The following is a 20,343-nucleotide window of genomic DNA, read 5'->3' as shown; positions in this document are numbered from 1 at the left end:
TGTTTAAAGATAAACATGAATAATGAGCGAGAACAAGCAGCTTCTAGCAGGAATGTAAAACAGGGTGGACACTTTGGAAAAGAGTTTAATAGGTGCTCAAAAGGTTATACATAGAGTACCATATGACCCAGCAATTCCACTCCTAGGTATATACATGCCCAAGACAAACGAAAACATACACCCATACGAAGCCTTGTGAGCAGAATTAATCCTAACAGCCCCACCACCAAAGACACAACCCAGTGTCCATCAACTAATGAATGAATAAATAAAATGGGGCATATATTCATACAATGGAATATATTTGGCCATAAAAAAGAATGAAGCAACTTAGATGAACCTTGAAAACATTATGCTAAGTGAAGGAAGTTGCTCACAAAAGACCATATATTCTGTGATTCCATTTACATGAAACGTCTACAACAGGGGAATCCATGGCCAGGCGTGGTGGCTCACACCTGTAATCCCAGCATTTGGAGGCAGATCACTTGAGGTCAGGAGTTTGAGACCAGCCTAGCCAACATGGTAAAACCCCCTCTCTACTAAAAATACAAAAATTAGCCAGATGTGGCAGTGTGCGCCTGTAGTCCCAGCTACTTGGAAGGCTGAGGCAGGAGAATCACTTGAACCTGGGAAGTGGAGGTTACAGTGAGCCAAGATCATGCCACTGCACTCCAGCCTGGGTGACAGAGAGAGATTCCATCTCAAAAAAAAATATTTCAGTGGTTGCCTAGGACTGGGGATAGAAGGGAGATTGGGAGGTGATATGTAAAGGGTACAGACTTTCTTTTGAGATGAGGAAAATATTCTAAAATTGGTAAATTGTATGGTATGTCCATTATATCTTAACAAAGCTGTTTAAAGAAAAAACAAATTTAGAATCAAAAAAAGTAAAGACAACTGTAACGGGTGGAGCAGACGGACCAGTTTTCCTTCATCAGAAATTTAACTGCAGAAGTGTTTGGCACCGTGGCCCAAGGACCGCATGCCACCTGGGAAGCATAATTGGTGTTCAGGAAAGAAGGTCTCCTTCCCTCCCACGAGAAGGTTGAGGAGTTGGCTGCTTTCCTCAGGAATCCCTGCCCTGCTCCCAGACGTTAAACTCTGAGAGTCCAGGAACTATTCATCACATTCATTTGTTTATTCCACGAACATTTATTAAGCTTATGTTTAGTAGGAAGTACATAACCACATTTAGTCCTGACATTGCTATCAAGTGGCTGCATTTATAGGGATATCTTGAATGCCTCTGTGTGTCTGGCCCTGCGTTTAGCAGGTGATCCTAGGATGATCCTAGGAGACTAGAGTGGTGGAAGGAGCTCATCATGAGAGCGAGACCGAGAACTTTGAGAGCAACGAACCTGGTTCTAAATTCCTTTTTTTTTTTTTTTTGACGGAGTCTCTTTCTGTCGCCCAGGCTGGAGTGCAGTGGCGCAATCTCAGCTCACTGCAAGCTCCGCCTCCTGGGTTCACGCCATTCTCCTGCCTCAGCCTCCCCAGCAGCTGGGACTACAGGAGCCCGCTGCCATACCTGGCTAATTTTTTGTATTTTTAGTAGAGACAGGGTTTCACCATGTTAGCCAGGATGGTCTCGATCTCCTGACCTTGTGATCCTCCCGCCTCAGCCTCCCAAAGTGCTGGGATTACAGGCGTGAGCCACCGCGCCCGGCCTCTAAATTCTTATTCTACCATACATTAGTGCATGACTTTCTCTTTTCCTGCCTCACAATTCCTCACCTGCAAAGAGCAATGACTTACCCTATGGGTGAGCGATGCGAGTCCCAGCTCTGGGAACCAGACTCCAACTCTGCCACTTCCATGCTGCATGTGGCTTCAGGTAGTTTCTGAACCTGTTTGCAACTCACTTCCCCATGTGTAAAATGGGGATGGTATGATAACTGCTGACACTATGCGGGACTGGGTGAGCTTACACATGTAACCCAGGGGTCAGCAAACTCTTCTCATAAAGTGCCAGACATTCAATATCTTGGGCATTGTGGGGCAGCTGGCCTTACTGCCCCTCCTCATCTCTGCCATTGTAGCGTAATGCAGCCATAGGCGATATGTTAAGAAAAAGGGTCTGCCGTGTTTAATAAAATGTTATTTATAGGCACTGAAATTTCCACGTTCATTTCATGTAATTTTCATGTACCACAAAATATTCTTCTTCTCTCGATTTCCTTCACTACCATCAAAACATGTAAAAACCGTTCTTCACACTTGGATTGTACAAATACAGTGATGGGGACAGATTTGGCCCATGAGGCACAGTTTGCCCATCGCTGACATAAAACATATAAACAGTGTCCAGCACATAGTCAACTGCCCTGCTTAGCCATTGAGCCTGGGCAACAACAGCTGAGAGTTCACCTGTGTTAAGCTGCGTACTGAGCCTTTCCCTGCCATATCTCATTCAAACCTTATCCTAATTGTACAAAGGGGGTTCTCACATGAGAAAGCCAGGACTCAGGCGAGAAAAGAAGCATTGTAAATCCAGGTCTTTCTGACGTGAGCCATTGCTTCTATCCATGATAAAATATGTGCTGGCCACCAGGACACAACAGGGAACTGACTCACTTGGGCTCAGCTCCAAACAATACAAATCATGATTTAATTAATCTGAGATGTGTGTTGCACAAAGCAAGGGCTAGAAGGAGGAATAAAAGAGCACTCACTACACAGTAAGTAGTGAGGGAGAGCCCCTAAAGAAGGGATGATGGCCTGAGAACAGCCATGAGTCTGGTGCAATACCGAGTGCCAAACAGATGAGGCTGGAAAGGTAAATCCACCCTGAAGCCCTGCTGTGCAGAGCTCGGAGACATGGTTGTCTCTTATGCTGGGGGTGGAAGGAGACACTGGTCCCCACTTTTTGAAAGGGAACTCCGCAACCTCAATAGCCTAACCAGCCCTTGTTTCAGCCATTCTAGTTTATGGGAATATGTCCTAATAAAGTACGAAAACATATTCACAAAGATTTCGCTTTAGGAATATTCATGGCAACACTATAATAGTGCCAAAGTTGAATTCATTTTCTAAGTGTCTGCCCTAGACACTTAGAAAAATTCAAAGGGTTTTGCCACTTAGATCTGAACAACGGTGACAGCTGGTGTCCAAGCAATCAAATGGTGATGTAGTAGAAGTGCACGTGTTGATGTCAAAGTATATTTGTCATGTATTTAGTAAAAGAGCTATTTACAAACTAATGTATATACCACCATACAACTACACACATACATAGACACACATACACACACACACACACAAACACATACATAGACACACATACACACACACACACACACACACACATCAGTTTGTTAAATTAGTTACATCTAAGTGATATAAGGGTTTTTCACTTTTTCTGGAAGAGGTATGTACTACTTTATAGTAAGTTGAGAAATAAAACTGATGCTGGACAAGAGTTCAAAACTCCCAGTGATTTAATTGGTTAGGTAGAATCACTATTCATTAATTTACCCAACACAGCCTTAGGAAGGATCCATCACAAGCTAGGAACTGGGTTGTGCACTGAAGAATCGAGAGAGATGAGACAGACAGAGCTCCATGTTGAGTAGGAAAGCTGGTCAGGTAACCGCGTCCGTTCATTCAGTGGCACTGATGTTCTATAGCATTTTCAGACAGGAGCCCCAGCTCCCGATGAAGGGTCCAGCCTCTTCTGCTAATTTGATTTCAGGATTGGCTGACACCCCACACAATCAGCTTTGGATCAATTTAACGGAAGACCTTCTGGTATCCACGATGAGACTAGTGTTTGGATTGAAAGTTAGGCCAATGATACCACCATGTGAGTCTTTCTTTTCCTCACTCACAAACAGGGTAACCTCTTGCAGCTGTCAGGATAAGCAAAGGCTCTGGAAGTGTTCTGCAAATGGCAAGGCCCTACACACACTGTGGGAGAGATTTAATGCTGAGATCCTAACTTCATTCTACAAGGATGACGACCTGGAATTTAAATGACGATGGATGCCAAAATGCAGGGAGGAAAGCACGTTTATGAACTGAAAGGCTGAACAGAGGCAGGCAGTGAGCAGTGGGATTCTAGGTCACCACACCTTGGAGGAACGGACACCTCATTCTGTGCCTCCCACCTCAGCCAGCGCCAGGGTGGCTCCTGACTTTCTGGTGCTTGATTGTAACCCCAAAGACAATCTGTACATTTGAAATTGGATAAAATTTCCCTGCAGGTTTTTGTTCACATATATTAAAGAGAAGTATTTAGGAAGCATTTAGTACCTAGGGCCATGAAAACAAATCTTAACATATCTCACTGCTGGTAGAGTAGAAAGAGAAAGGTTTTTCCAGTTAGGTATAAGGGTTTGAATCCTTGTTCTGTGCCCTTTTGTAAGCTATTATCCCCTAGCTTCGGGGCAATAATACCTTTTCTACATGGTAAGTAATAAGAAAAGCAACACTTTTATACAGTATTGATGCTCAATAAAGAGCAGTTGTAATTTTCTTAGTGGGAAGGCCTCAGGGAACTTACAAAGCAATGAGGTCATATCACCCAGAAGCTGGACGTGGGGTAAATCAGCTCATTCTGAACGGGAGGGAGGCCCAGGGTGGTCTGGTCATCTCACAGCTAAACTTGACGTCAGCTCAGCCTGGAAGCGGTGAGGTGAGAATACCCTGTCTCTCTCAATGATGCGGGAAGCTAAACTAAACTAAAACTCCAAATGTGAAACTGGCCCTGTGTTCTGCACTCCTCTGAGATCATGGTTGTGCATGAATAGAATGCATTCAATTTTTCTGGGGAGGGAAAGGAAAATGAATTAACCAGAGAGTAAAGAAGGTACTGCTGGGGCAAGCATGGGCTGCCAGGGACCCGCCATGATCAGAAGTACCTGTGATGCTTCCATCAGAATCACCCCAGAGTAACTGGGGTGATTCTAGGTCAATCTCTTAGAGTCAGCAGGCCTGGGGTGGGGCCCAGGATTCTCTATTTTACCAAGACCCACTGATACACTTCTGATGCATCCCAAAGGCAGTCTTGGGAACCATTCGTGTGGTGGAGAAGGCACTGGGCATTGGCCTCGGGAGGCCCCAGTTCAACACCCAGCTGAAGACCAGCTCTCAAGCCCAGTGGTAAAATTTTCTCAAATACACTGGGGCAGGGCCCAGGGTAAAGTAGCCTAGGACTTGTGTACAGGCTGCAAACATATGTATAAACAGGCAAACATCTTTGCGAGCTATGCATGCAATTTTATGTATACACGCAATGAATATATATTGTACATATAAATATATACATATGCAGGTGTGTACACAGACACATATGTATGCATATATGAGTATACATACATGCACATTCAAATGTAAATACATGAACGCATGTATACAGGCATGCATATGCGTGTAGGCATGAATACACACACACTCCTATTTCCATTAATCCTCATACAAGTTCCACTTTAGTACCAACATTATCCCCATTTCCTTTATAAGGAACCTGAGGCATGAAAGAAATAAGAAACTCACCTAAGGTCCCATAGCTAGTCAGTGGCAGAGGCAGGATTTGAAAAGGACAGGCTGGCTCCAGAGTTTCTGTTCAGAGGTCACTACATTATTATAAACCAACCCAAGAGGTTAAGCAGAGTAGAAGCTGAGAGTCATAAACTTGAAAAGCAACTTGTGTCCGGGTTGGGCTGTGCCCAGTAATGAGTGATATGAGTCCTCCCATTTCTGTACATGCATGTGCATATTGTTTCTTCCATCAAGAGTTGGAGTTGGTTTCCTGCCTTGAGTCTGGGCTGGTCTGTGGCTGCTTTATCAGGAGAAAGTGATGGAAATGATGTTGTCCTAGTTCTACATCTAGCCCTCAGAAAACTTTCACATCTACCCACTTGGGATTCAGCTACCCAACCTACCATAAAGAACGTTGAGCTAGACTGCTCATGATGAGAGACCTCATGCCAAGAGAGAGGCCGCCAGCCACTCCATTCCCCCTAGCTGAAGCACCAGACTCCTAATTTAATACAGCCACACACTAATTCCAAATGCTCCCATGTGGAACAGAAGAACCACCAGCAGAGCTCAGCCAACCTATAGAACTGTGAGAAAAATAAGTTGTTGTTTTAAGCTACTACATTTTGTTATGGTTTGATGTGCAGCAAATAGAGAACTGATTCATGCACCTACATGGCTTGCAGTAAAGTAAAAATTTTAGAATAACCAGCATTATGTGTTGAGCACTGGGCCAGGCAGTGTATTCAGTGCATTACATTCATTGTCTTGTTTAGTCTTTATTGGCATTAAGGCAGGAGGTGTTAATATTATTTCCATTTTATTGACAAAGAGACTTAAGCCCAGAAAAGTTAAGTAACTTACCCTCGGCATTGGCAGTTCTTGGAGTTGTACCTAAATCTGTCTCATTCTGAAGTCTGCATATTATGATGGGCAGGGTTTTTAAAATAAAAATAAAACAAATAAACACAAAGCTTGCATGTAACATTAACTAGTGTTCTCCAGAAAAACAGAACCAATAGAATATGTGTGTGTATGTGTGTCTCTGTGTGTGTATGTCTGTAGGGACATAGATTATAAGGAATTGACTTACACAATTCTGAGGACTGTTAAGTGTAAACTCTACATGGCAGGTTGGCAAGATGGAGATCCAGAGAAGCCTTGATGTTGTAGTTTTAATCCAAAGGCATCCTGGAGGCAGAATTTCTACTTCCTTAGGGAACCTCATCTGTTTTCTCTTAAGGCTTTCCACTGACTGGATGAGGTCCACCCACGTTATGGAAGATAATGTGCTCTACTCAACGTCTGCTGATTCAAATGTTAATCTCATCTGAAAAATACCTTCAGTGACCTCTGGACTGGTGTGTAACCAAAACCTGGGTAACTACCCAAGGTGACAGATGAAATGAACCATCACATGGCATTTCTCTCACTCTGTGATCTATGTCCCTGAAAACCTGGGCCCAGCATTCCCAGTCACAGTCATGATTCACACAAGCAGCAAAATAAATGAAAACTGCAGTCAAAAATCTATCAAATTAAACATGGAGTGCCCAGATTATGTGGCAAGAGGCAACCAGCCACATTGAACCCATCAAGGAATGAGCCCAGAAGACAAGGTGAACTGGCACAGCTGAAGCGGGCCATCAGTGTTTCAATCAACAGGTGCAAGGAACTGAGGATGGCAACAATTAGGAAGCCATGGTTGGTTCCAGGAGCCAGCTTTACCCTCAACTTGCTATGAGACCTTGGGCCATACCTCACCTCTCTGAGCCTCAGTTCTCCACATAAGCTTGCTGTTCTGCAAAGAACTGTCAAGTTCTTTCCATACTTCTCTTCGACTTCATCTTAGGCACAGGTCATTGCCATAGCAACCTACTTTCAACTGTGAAAGAAGTCTAACAAATACCATTTTGCCACTACAAAGAAAGTGGGGTACAGAGCACATCATGCATTTCCTGGTGGCAATAAAGTAAGTCACTGGTGAAACCTCAAAAACTTAGGAACCCCCAAAACCCAGGTTCTTCTCTTTCTATTTGTTGGGAGAACCAATAGGAGGTTCTCACCCTGTTGTCACACAATGGATGCTAACTTAGCATTCGTAGGAATTCACATCCTCCCACCACCTCCTACAGTCACCAGCAGATATGCAACCCAGAACCCAGACTGGCAAGAGGTTATCACTCACACTGAATTTTGCTTTTTTGTCCCCACTAAAGGCAGCTGTTTCCTACAAATTTGTGTCAATCAGGCCAGGAAGTTTCTTTTTCCCTGCAATCCATTGTATGCAGGAAGATCAGAGGGCCCTGTCAGATACAAGGACGGAACCAGCTGGGCACTTGGAGATACAGGCCGGCTGCCCTGGCCTGGCCTTGCCCCAGACTCCTGGTTGCTCAGCCAGTCCACTGTGCTAGTGCAGCTGTACCTACTGACAGATGCTGAGAACAGGAGACTTGTTACGATAATTAATTAGGAGCACTGGCATCATCGTAAAGAGCCTCTGTTCTGTTCCAAAACCAGCTAAGAAACTCACATCAGTCACATCCTTTCCTGTCTCATAAACATGCTGCCTCTAGTCTATTTAGGGGCAAGGGATTGAACTCGTTTCCTAGGGGTAACCTCTCTAGTAAAACAAAGCCATTCTGAGGAGCCTGTGTGAACATCAGGCAGGACTGCATCACATTCTCATCTCATGGATGAAAAAGCTAAAGCTGATAATAATACATACATATATATATTATATATATATATATATAAAATACCCACATATATAAAATATATGGGTATTTTATATATGTAGGTATGCATATATATGGGTCTATATACATATATAGGTATTTTATATATATACCTTTATATATAGGTATGACATATATATATACCTATATATAGGTATTATACACACACACACACACACACACACATATATATAGACCCCTCCAAGATGGCAGTTGACTGAGCACTCACTATAATCTATTCCCTCATTTTTTTTTTTTTTTTTTACTATTAAGGTAAGATTAACAGGAAATTATTAATGTATTGCTTCTATGTTGATCTAAGAAAACCAAGACTTAATGAAGTTAAACAGTTTGCTCATAGTCACTTAATGAATGGGTGAGCTCAGATCTTAACCTAGCTGTGCTAAATTCCTAGATCCAGGTCCCTTCCTCTTTACTATGCTCTTAACTCTGTGTCCAGTGCATAAACTGCGGTGAGAACTTACCCAAGAAATAGGATAATGATCCTTTGTTTCATGTACCACCCATTTGTTGAGCATCTTTGCTGGGGTGGTTACTAGAAGAAAGCACTAGAAGGGTCTGGCAGAGTGGTTAGATAAACAAATCCTGGAGCCACTGTGAGGTTTAAAATCCTGGTTTTACCATCTACTGTCTTCATGGGAGAGCTAGACTACATTACTTAGCCTTTATGTGCCTTGGTTTCTTCATCTGTAAAATGAAGTTAGTGACAGTATCTCTACCTCAGTTGAGTCTTATGAGGATAAAAAAATTTGGTAAACATAAAGAACTTAAAACAGTGCCCTACACATAGTGTGACAACAGCACTACTTTTTATTGTTATGACTGTTGTAAACACAATTGACCTCATCCTTTCCCTTACAGGATCCTAATCTAGTGAAGGAACACAGATGTGAAATAAACAAAACTAAATGTATCATTTTAAATAATACTGTGAAGAGAAAAGTAATGTGAGCAAGATGGCAGAATAGTAGTTTCCAGTGTTCATCCCTTCACAGAAACAGCAATTTGAACAACCATCCATGAAAAATATACCTTCACAAGAGCTAAGAAATCCATATGAGCAGTTACAGCACCTGGGTGGAGCATAGAAATAATAAAAGATGCATTGAAAAGGGTAGGAATAACAGTTTCACATCACTCACATCACCCTTCCCCCAAGGCAGCACAGTGCAGCATGAAGAGAGATACCCTTCATGTGGAGGAAGGAGAGTGAAGTAAGCACTCAATATCAGTGCAGATCCTAGTATCAGGTTAGCCTTCACAGACCCATACTACAGGCATGAACACAGTCAACAAAGTCATCCCAGTGTATCTCAGTGCCAGTCTCACCCCCAGGGACCCAGAATCTAGGCCTGTACCCATGGACTCAGGCACCAGGCCAGCCTGCTTAAGAATTCCCGCAGTAAACTTGCCCTCAGACCCTGCCAGGCAGTCCACCCAAAATATCTTGACTGGTGAACAGCTTTCTTGGCCTAAACTAATTTGTAAAGAATAAAAGAGATCTTTACTTCTTAAAATATGTAGACATCAATACAAGACCACAAGGGTTACAAATAGACAAGTAAACATGAATAAAAAACAAACTAAAGCACCAGTTACCAATCCTAAAGACATTGAGACTTATGCATTGTCTGACAAAGAATTCAAAATAATTGTCTTGAAGAAACTCAACTAAAAGAGAACACAAATAACAAAATCAGAAAAAGAATACATGAACAAAGTAGAAGTTCAACAAAGAGATATAAACCATAAAAAAAAAAGACCCAAATAGAAATTCTGGTGGTAAAGCAAAATGACTGAACTGAAAAACTCCATAAGGAACTTCAGCAGCAGATTTGATCAACCAGAAGATGGAATTAATGAGGTTAAAGACAGGCCATTTGAAATGAGTCAGAGGAATAAACAGAAGAAAAGAATGAAAAAGAAAACCTATGGGACTTATGGGACACCATCAAGTGAACCAAAATACACATTATGGGAACTCAAGAGGAGGAATAAAAGCAGAGGAGAAGGTGACAGAACGTTTATTTAAAGAAAAAAAAACATAGAACTCTCCAAATCTGGAGAGGAAAATAAACATCCAGATCCACGAAGTCCAAATAATTTGTAATTGATTAAACACAAGGAGATCTTCATTGAGACACATTAAAATCAAATTCTTAAAAGTTAAAGATAAAATTACGGGCATCCATCTGAAGGGAAAAGTACTCTTCTCCTTGGGCACGGAACTTCCCCCAGTCCCCAGTCAGCACCAGGTTCTCAGCTACCTATGTCTTATGCAATCCAGGCTTGGCACAGATTCCCAATAATGCGACTTCCTCACTGGATGATAGGCTATGTGAAGACAGAGTTTTCATTTTATGCATCCTTACAACTCCAGTGCGAAGCACAGACATAACATATCATGTGCACTCAATCAAATTTTGTTCAATTAAAGAACAAGTGACTCTCTTTCGTTCTCTTGGAGTTGAATACTCAATCGTCCCATCAATGGTGCCAGTGCTCAAGCTGAGAATCTTACACCACAGCCAATGCCCTGAAGAAATTGAGACTGTGCTGGGAAGTCAGACACAAAAAGAAAGAGATGGGGTCCACTCTTGCTGTCAGACTTGAGGAACTAAGAGTCTTTCAAACAGAGGAAGATGACTTTGTGGCAGAAAAACCCACAGAGGAAGTGAATGATGGAATGGAACTTGAGGACAGGTGGAGTTTGAATAATCAGTGGGGTAGTCAATTAGAAGGTTAGGGAAAGCCCCACTCATTTATTTGACAAATCAAGTCCCAGTAGGAGCCTTTAGCCTTCTTGTGAACTATCAGCCCAGGTTAATGTCAAGGATACAGAGGCTTGGAGTGGTGAGGTGACATTCCTAGGGTCACAGAGCCAGCAACGGTTGGAGCTGAGGTCTGAACCCAGCACTCTCTGAAGCCAGAGCCCGTGGATCTTTCAGGCATCCAAGGGAGAAGAAACGATGGGATCAAAGCACAGACGTCAAGGAAAGAAAGTAGCGTTTAAAAGACAAGAAACGAGACCTGTTTACCAGAACTGATTCCCCACATAAGAGGCTCGGAGGCATTCAGGCTTTATTCACGGGCTGGAGTGATGTTGTGGTGGATTTAAATGTCCCCTGAGAGGTCTGACCTCAAGCCTGTGGGTGACATGGAGCTACTGTTTTTCAGCTGGACAGGGACATGGTCAGAACTGTGCTTTCAGAATTTGGACTTGGCCACTGGAAGAAGAGACAGTTATACTCAAGTTGCCCAACATGAGGTCCGGGATGGGAGAGGTTGGGGGAGGGATGGAAGGAAACAGAGTGGGCACCAACAGGAAGGAAGCAAAGTCGGGAACTTCTGGCTGGAATGGGTCCAGGGAGAAGGAAAACCACTTCTCCTTCCCTTTCTTATGATTACAAGATTAGTACTTGAGAATTAGGCTGCACAGGCCAGGACTTCCCAAAACTCAGGAGAGAAAGAGCCCAGAGCATGTGTCCCCAATGGAGGCTACAGCTCCAAATCACATGATCATCAGTCATCTTCTTGCCCACCCTGGAGCCCTTGTTCCCCGTGTACTTTGGGCTCAGACAGGCCCTCGGGGGATACAGCAGTGTCCTTTCCTTCAACATTCAGGGCAAATGAGAGGCAAAGAGATCAATGGAATGCAAAAGTGTTACCATAGATAAGGAGTCAGACGCACAGAGAGGTTCAGCCACTTGCCTAATATCACACAGCAAGTGCATACCAGAATCAAAATTTAAACCTAGATCCCTCTGTGTAAACCTTACCTGAATCAGTCAGGGAGCAGCAGGGAGGCAGTGGAAGAATAGGTCCCCTGACCTCACTCCCCCGCCTGCCTTCCCATCCTGCCAGTGCCTTCCAAACAGATAACAGAGATCACGGGAACCCCGTGTTGCATCCACCCTGATAATGCATCCACACAAGTCAGCTTTCTGGGCACAAAACAAGGCAGCGAAGAGCAAGGAGTGGGCCTGGAGGGGCCCATGGAAGCTCCCCAGCACCCGCCACTCCAACGGCCCAGCCCCTGGTAGGTCTCCAGTGCCCTTCACCCTATAGAGACACAGAATCTCCAGGCCTTGACTCTGCAGCCAAGGGCTGCCTGCCTCTCAAGAGAAGGGCAGGGCCCCACACAGGCAAGTGCCCTGCCTCCGCCCAAAGCTGGGCATGCATCATCATACTCCCGCCTTCCTTCCTCATTCACTCTCCCTTGCCCTGCCTCTATCAGTGGCTCCAAGATGCAAACATCTCGAAATGACCGACTTCTGTGCAGGTCAGCTAACAGGAGTGCTGTCTTAAGAAAAGAGGACCAGCTGATGCCCACTACAGGCCCAGCCAGCCCCTCCCAGCCTCCCCACCAGCCCTGCACATGGAGGACTGGCGGCCAGGAAAAAGAAAGGGCTCCTATCTCTGATTCCTCAGGGCCTCTGATAAGAAATGTCATCCCTTGCTGGGTAATATTACCCAGCCAGATAAAAATCTCTATCAAGCTTAAACATATGGCTGGCTAGAGAACACAGAGCCCAGTGGAGAAGGGTAATTTATTTGCTTAAGCTGAAAACCCTGGGCAGCCGAGAGAAGTGCCTGAATAAAAAAGAGTCAAATTATAACCTCTCCTGACTTGGCATGGGGATTTTTCCCTGAGAAGGATGAGACACCTGAGAACAACAGGGGGCCCTCCACACATTTCTCCTGACACAATAAGCACTTTCACCTTCCTCTTGCTTCAAAGGGCACTTTCACTTATGTTATCACATTTAATCCTCACTACAACCTCAAGAGAAGCATTTTTAGCTTCCTTTTACAGATCAGGAAATTGAGATTCAGCAAGGTTAAGTAAAGTGGCCAAGGTCACACAGGCAGCCATGCTGGAGCGAGGACCCAAACCCGAGCAGGTCTGATTCACCAGCCCACCATCACATGGGTAGGCTGATGCCAGCTTCCGGGGAGGATCGGCTCATACATTAACTTAATCAGCAAAGTCAGCTCTGCCTGACTTCACTGACAATGTCAGCTACACATTGTAATCTTGAAGGTCCATTTCAAGGCTCTCCTCTGTCTCCTTGTTTCTCTGTAGCCTAGAGGATAATGAGAAAGTCTTGCAGAGCATAGACGTTCAAGGAAAAGGACGGGAGGCCAGGGACAGTACCCAGGAGAGCAGTGAGTGACCTCAGGCTTAGATTCCAGCCTCATATGCTCCAGGAGTAGCAGGTAGAAGGAAATTGTGGAAAGAAAACTCATCTCTCTGTTCATTCATTCATTCACAAATATTAGTGGAAAGCGTATTGTGTGCCTTCTCTAAGGTTGGCCTTGGAGATAACAACGCCAATGGGCAGGCTAGGACCTGCCTTCACGGAGCGTCTGTCTTCTAGAATTGACTTTCAGGTCAGTAAAGAGGCAATAGCCACAGAGTGTGTTAAATGTGTCTGTGAATGCAGAAGTTCACGTAACTGATCTGGGGTTGGTGACTGTGCATTAGTGTGTAGCTGCCAGCATATTCCACACACTGTTCTAGGCCCTATTCTTTAAAAAGTCAGTGTTGTTAAGGTTGACATTGCTCTTTGGTAGTTAATATAGCTTCAAGATGGTTACCACTTATTTCATATAGCCACTAATGTTTTTAGATTAATTTTTAATTCACAAATAAAAATTGTACATATTTATAATGTACGACATACAGTTTTGAATTATGTATACATTGTGGAATGGCTAAGTTGAGTTAATTAACAGATGCATCATCTCACATAACTGATTTTTTTTTACTAGTTTTTTAAACAGCTGTATTGGTGTTCCATTTGATCACAATTTAATCAACCAATCACTAACTAATGAGCATTTAAGCTGAGTCTCATTTTTCTATGTCAAACAGTGTTGTAATGAAGATTGTATTCTCATCATGCATGGGTTTCTGCATGAAAAATTCTTAGAATTCATCCAAAAGCTTGGCTTTTCCTGTGCTCTTCACTGTAGCAGTAGCAAGGTCTCAATGGTGTCCTTTACAAGATAATGGCTCCCATGAGCCCATGCTCCTCAGACCCTGGTGGGGCTCTAGTAAAAGAGTTTTAGTTCTCTTTGGTGAGCAACTGCCACCATTTCCACAGAAGTACACAAGCAAACAAAAATATTTCCCGTCTAGTGGCCAAGAAACCATCTCATCTCTCTTGTCCCTGCCTCCTCTGGCCCATGGTGACTTAGTCCGGAACCAAGCTGAACTTAGTAGCAAGACACCAACCTCTCTTCTCACAGGTCATTCCTAGGAAGTGTCAGCTTTCCTTTTCTTCTGGACTCTGAGGAATTCAAGAACACAGAAAGCCCAAGGCTAACACATCTCCACTGAAGCTCAGGATTCATCAAAAACCAAAGCCTGGCCTCAGAAAGCACAGCAGATGCCAACTGCCCACTTTGGAGCCCAAAGTACCGTGGAGGAAGGCATCAGTCCCAAACAGAACACCTTTGGATAGTCAAAAGATAAAGAGAGCATGACCCCATGGCTGGAACAAGGTAGAACCTCAGACAAGAGGACATCCTGTTCATGAGAGGTCGGCCATCCACTGAAGACACTGTGGGGAGCCGTGAAGGGAGAGCAGACATGAGAAAGGCAGAGCCCCACTCCTTGGTCCCCTGGAGAAAACCAAAGAAAGGGCTGTGATCTATGTGACCAGACATGGAGAAACTAAGAGCCTGGGGAACAAAGAAAAGGGCCTCACTCACTCTTCCTGAACAAGTTAGAGAAGAGGATATTTGAGTTAGATATTGAAGAGTGAGCATTTAGAGGACAGAGAAAAGGGAGAAGACCTTCAGATGGTACCAACAGAGCAGTGTGGCATGGAGAGTGAAAGAATGTTCAGCCAGTGGCCAGGCTGTAAAGGGTATTTCTCAGGTGCTATGCTAAGGAGCTTGGCTTCTCCCTCCAGTTGCAATGGGGGGCTGTGTAGGCTCCCGAGCAACAGAATGACACATTAGAACTATGCTTCTGCATCACCATGGAGCATGAACTAGCGAGAGAAGATTCTCGGCCATGTGGGAACCAGTATCCTACAGTTCTAAGAACATCCCACAAGGCAACAGATGCAGTCACTTAAACAGAAGCCTACAGAGCCAGGCTCCCCGTCTTCAGATCCCAGCTCTGCCACTCCCAGGTTGAACAAGTTACCGACCAACCCCATGGACAGTTTTCTCATTTGGAAAATGGGGATGATATCAACAGAGGCCTCTTAGGGCCATTTTGTTGGTCATGAGCTGGATGAGTTTATATAAGTAAAGTGCTTAGGACAGCGTCTGGCACACAGTAGGGGCACAACACAAGACAGCTGTTGGGATGACTGCCATCTCTCTTGTCCCCTTGGTTTCCTCTTTCAGCATTGTCATTTCTTCTGAAAGGTGAGCCGTTACGAATCTGAGCAAGAGTGAGCAGGTTTGAGCCAAGACTTGCTTAGGAGGGCTGGAACTACATCTGAAATAGTTTGGGGTCTGCAGCTTCTTGTTAGTCCCCAGAATCCCTATAACAGGGATGCCCTAAGACTGTGGTCCTCAAACTCCACTGCATAACAGAATCATCTGGGGAGATGTTATCAATCCCAATGCCCTGCTCCCATTTCAGACAAAATCAGAATCTTTGCAGCTGGGGTACTAGCAGCAGGATTTTAAAAATCCTCTAGGCAATTCCAACCTTCAACCCAGTCTTAGAACAACTGATCTAAGAGTCAAATCCAACAGGAAAGGAAAACATGGCAGAGGGGAAAGCATCCTCACCCTTGAGTGGTGTCATCTGCAGAAACCACTTCAGCTCATTATGAAGCCTCTCCTCATTACACCTTACAGGGCACCTCGGTGTCACACGGAGCTAACAGACTTGAAAGCTGCCCTGGATCATTAAATATGTAACACACCCTTCCAAAGTCTTCTGGAAGCAGGTAAGGGTGGAAAATACAAACAAATACAGCCATGTGGGTGACTCTTGTGGAAAAAGCATTAGGGTTGCGTGCAGACAGCTGGTTCTGGCCTTAGACTTTTTCATTAATACTATGTGACTTAAAAAGCATGCAACACTTAAGCATCAGTTTCTTCAGTAGTAAAATAAAGATAAAAACTGACTTACCCATTAGATAAGGTGTTTGTGGGGTACAAGCCAGAAGACATAGGTCAGCTGTTGCAAAGCATTTTTATTTAACATATTTTCTAGGTCTTCAATGGAACATAAAAAGTTTAGGAGAGAGAAATGTCCCCTTAAACATTTTTTTTTCAACGAGAGAAGGGAGGAGTCAAGGAGTAGGGTCGGCCGGCCACATGAAAGCTCCCTTCAGAGCAGGCTGCAGTGGTGCCTGCCCACAAGGGGTCCAAGTGGGGCCAGCGATAGGGCAGGAGCTCAGGGTGTGTCCAAGGGCTGCCCCAGCAAAGACGTTAAGATAGGATATGTTATCTGGGAACAATGGAACAACTGCGCCGTTGTCCTAAACCTGAATCTGACAAGAGGGGATAAGACTCCAGGAAGCATGTCCCCAAACCACTGGCCAGAGTGGCCCCAACAAACCACTGGCCCATTTGTTCGTTCCTTTATCTACTTACTCATTCATGTACCTTACAGTAGTGTATGTCAACCACATACCAAGAATTGTATGGAGGTACAAGATTGTAGGAATGCTGGAATGAATAAGGCTCACTCTGCACCCTCAGGAGGGACAAAGATAAGTAGGGCAAACAAGTGGCATTTAAGTACAACACAATGTGCTGAAGTATAACAAAATAACAAGCATAATAGTAGATAGCCACCACTCATTGACGGCCAACTATGCACAGGCACCATACTTAGTATTTTATATTGAACATCTCAAATCCTTGCTATCTCCTCAAGGTAAGGATCTTTCTGGGGGCAAAGATCATTGTTGTAAGCATTATTACCTTTATTTAACATTTACTGAGTCCTTATTGTGTTGCAGGCACTGCGCTGAGGTTTTGTTTGATACCAGTAGGCAGGTAGTAATGATTTAGATTAGAGCATGGGCTCTGGGCCCAGATTTGCCTGTCAGTAGCTGGGAAATTTTGATTAAGTTACTTTACCTTTCTGTGCCTGAGGCCGGGCCTGGAGGTCATCTCCAAAATAGAGACTTATGCATTTAACAAACATTTAGTAGGCACCTACCATTTTCCAGGGAATAAAGCACTTAATAAAATTAACAGAAGTCTCTGCATTCCTGGGGTTCATGAGGGGTTGGGGGTGTCAGACTGTCAACGAACAAATAAGCAAATAACTATATGGTGGGTCAGATGATGATAAGTGCTATGGTGATCAATTAAGACAGAAAAAAAAAAAAAAGGGAAGATGGAGGTGCGAGATGGGTCCTGTCTGCATAGAGTGGCCAAGAAAGGCTTGTCCAGTAAGATGTTTGGGGCTAGGTGCGGTGACTCATGCCTGTAGTCTCGGCACTTTGGGAGGCTGGTTAGCAGGATCACTCGAGCCCAGGAGGTTGACACCAGCCTGAGCAACGTAGTGAGACCCCTTCTCTACAAAAAAAAGTCAAATAATTAACCGGGTGTGATGGAAAATGTCTGTAGTCCCAGCTACTTGGGAGGCTGAGGCGAGAGGATCATTTGAGCCCAGGAGGTCAAGCCTGCAGTGAAACATGATTGCCCCACCGCCCTCCAGCCTGGATGACAGAGCAAGACGCTGTCTTTAAAAAAAAACACACAGAAGATGTTTGGCCTCCGTGTGTGTGTGTGTGTGTGTGTGTGTGTGTGTGTGTGTGTGTGTGCGTGTGTGTGTATGTGTAAGAAATAGTTTGGGAAAATACTTAATATTATACAGCAGTTAAAAAAGAATAATGTATGTGTACACATACATGTGCACACACAAAGATCTCCAAAATGTAATTATTAACTGAAAAAAATAAGATGTTGAAATAATTGATTTCCCCTAGCTCTGAATGCCATGGAGTCCACAGAGCCAGAGACAGGAGACAGTGGGTGGAGGACCCAGGGATCAATCTTAAGGGGCTGGGCTGCTGAGGCTCCTGCCGTCGGCCGTCTCCCTCTATGAGGGAGCGAATGCCATGCCCTCTGTCTAAGTCTCTAGGCAACAGCATCTTGTGACCCAGCTTCCAGTCTGGTTTTGCTCTCTTAGTTCCTTGAAGATACTTATACTAATTTCAAAACAAAACAAATCACAAGAGCTTCCCTCACCTCCTGGCCCCCAGCCTATAAGAAGCCACGGAGAGCAATGTATGAATGCTGAGTTGCAAAGTGAAGTCCTAGGGGCTTTATCCAACTACAGATTTCACCCACAGGGTGTTTCAAATATTTTGGAAGTTATTGCTCCAAAAGTCGGAAATTTTCATTATATTCAAAGTCCAAAAATTAATTTGGCAGCACTGAACCCACCCTCCCACAATACAATAAGTGGATGCGAAGGGAGGACTGGCCCCTTTATTTAGGGAAGGCACCCTCCCATTAACCCATCCCCACTCCTTAGAAAGCACCTAGTCCAAGGCTGAATACAGTGGTTCATGCCTGTGATCCCAGCACTTTGGGGGGCTGAGGCAGGCAGATCCCCTAAGGCCAGGAGTTCGAGACCAGCCCGGCCAACATGGTGAAACCCCATCTCTTCTGAAAATACAAAAATTAGCCAGGCGTGGTGGTGCAAGTCTGTAATTCCAGCTACTTGAGAGGCTGAGGCATGAGAATTGCTTGAACCCGGGAGACAGAGGTTGCAGTGAGCCAAGATTGCACCACTGCACTCCAGCCTGGGTGACAGAGCGAGATCTTCTCTCAAAATAAAATAAAATAAAATAAAATAAACCACCTAGTCCAAACTCCTCAAAGATGGTGATCCCACTGCTCAGACAGGTGAGAAGACTCGCACAGCAAGCCAGGGCAGTACCAGAACTACCATTACCACTCAGTATTCCTCACACAAATACCTGTGTCCCTTCCTCCTGCCAGGCTCCACTTCTTCTTCTTTAGGACCAATTACAGCCTTAGAAAGTAGATGATCCACTTGACATTGGGTGACATGGGGCTAGAGCAAGGCCCTGAGGATTACCTTGTGTCCAGGGCATCTTGAGGGGAAGTGGTGTTCTTATACTGCATAATGGCCCAAACACATTGCAACACTATTGCCATAATTAGCCCAGGCCTGGTCATCAGGAGGACTGTTGCTCAATATTATTCTTTGCTTCTTGGTTTCCACATCCAAAGAAACATCACTTCTCTAAAAATCAATTGTCCCCAGCAACCCACCTACACAGTTCTTGGAAAATATGGGTTAAACACTCTGCCTTACAAAGAAAACAAGGAACAAAGAGGGTGAGGAAAATTCATCACCATGGTCCTGCACTTCACATTATTCACACCGACCGTTTTTCCAGTCACCAAGTTCAAATGACCCTGTCCCTTGGGGCTGCAAAACTATTTGCGCCAACACTTGCCATTAAGGAAGCTTCACATGCTTTAATAAACGGGATTACTCAGTACCAAGAGACGCTAAATGGCTTCAAGAGACTGGAGGTTAGGGGAACTGAAAATGGCATGGAAGGAAGATGCCAGAATAATCCATTTCTGACAGAGGAAAAGGAAAGGCTGGATGCCAGTCTGCTGCCCAGAACATTGGAGGGACTGTGACACGGGAACTGCAAAGCCTCAGTCAAATACAGAGGTGGCCCAGTGAGAATCCCTTCCCAAACTTCCAGAAAAAGTAAAGAGATACATGGCTCTCCATGATGACATCCAAACTGTTTTAAGAAGAGGCTCCATCTAGTAATAGGGGATGCCTGACACATACCAAGTGCTTAGCAACCAATACAAACACACACACACTAAACACATGCACACACGAACAACACACACACAAATACACACAGAAAATACACACACATTCACCACACACATGCATACACACACCAAACATACGTACACACACACAAACACACACATTCACCAAACACACACACACAACACACAGGCACATAAATACACCACACCAAACACATACACACCAGACACACACACCAAACATACACACACACACGCCAAACACACACCAAACACACACACATGCACACAAACAACACACAAACACACCAGCACAAACACACATGCATAC

General features: G+C 44.3%; 1 long non-coding RNA gene across 33 annotated transcripts in view; it reads right to left on the bottom strand.

The window, feature by feature from the left end:
- The window catches only part of LOC111550512, a 310,717-nt gene that overhangs the window by 38,875 nt on the left and 251,499 nt on the right, over positions 1 to 20,343 (bottom strand). The window contains exon 1 of one of the 33 annotated variants that reach the window (XR_003309506.1): positions 19,163 to 19,420. The exons of the other annotated variants lie outside the window; for them this stretch is intronic. This is a non-coding gene — a long non-coding RNA (uncharacterized LOC111550512). Of the gene's footprint in view, positions 1 to 19,162; positions 19,421 to 20,343 lie in introns of those variants that run through there. 33 annotated transcript variants of the gene reach the window in all.

Source organism: Piliocolobus tephrosceles, chromosome 7 (genome assembly GCF_002776525.5).
Source record: "Piliocolobus tephrosceles isolate RC106 chromosome 7, ASM277652v3, whole genome shotgun sequence".
In the NCBI taxonomy this organism is placed as follows: domain Eukaryota; kingdom Metazoa; phylum Chordata; class Mammalia; order Primates; family Cercopithecidae; genus Piliocolobus; species Piliocolobus tephrosceles.
This window is presented reverse-complemented; position numbering and strand designations above follow the sequence as displayed.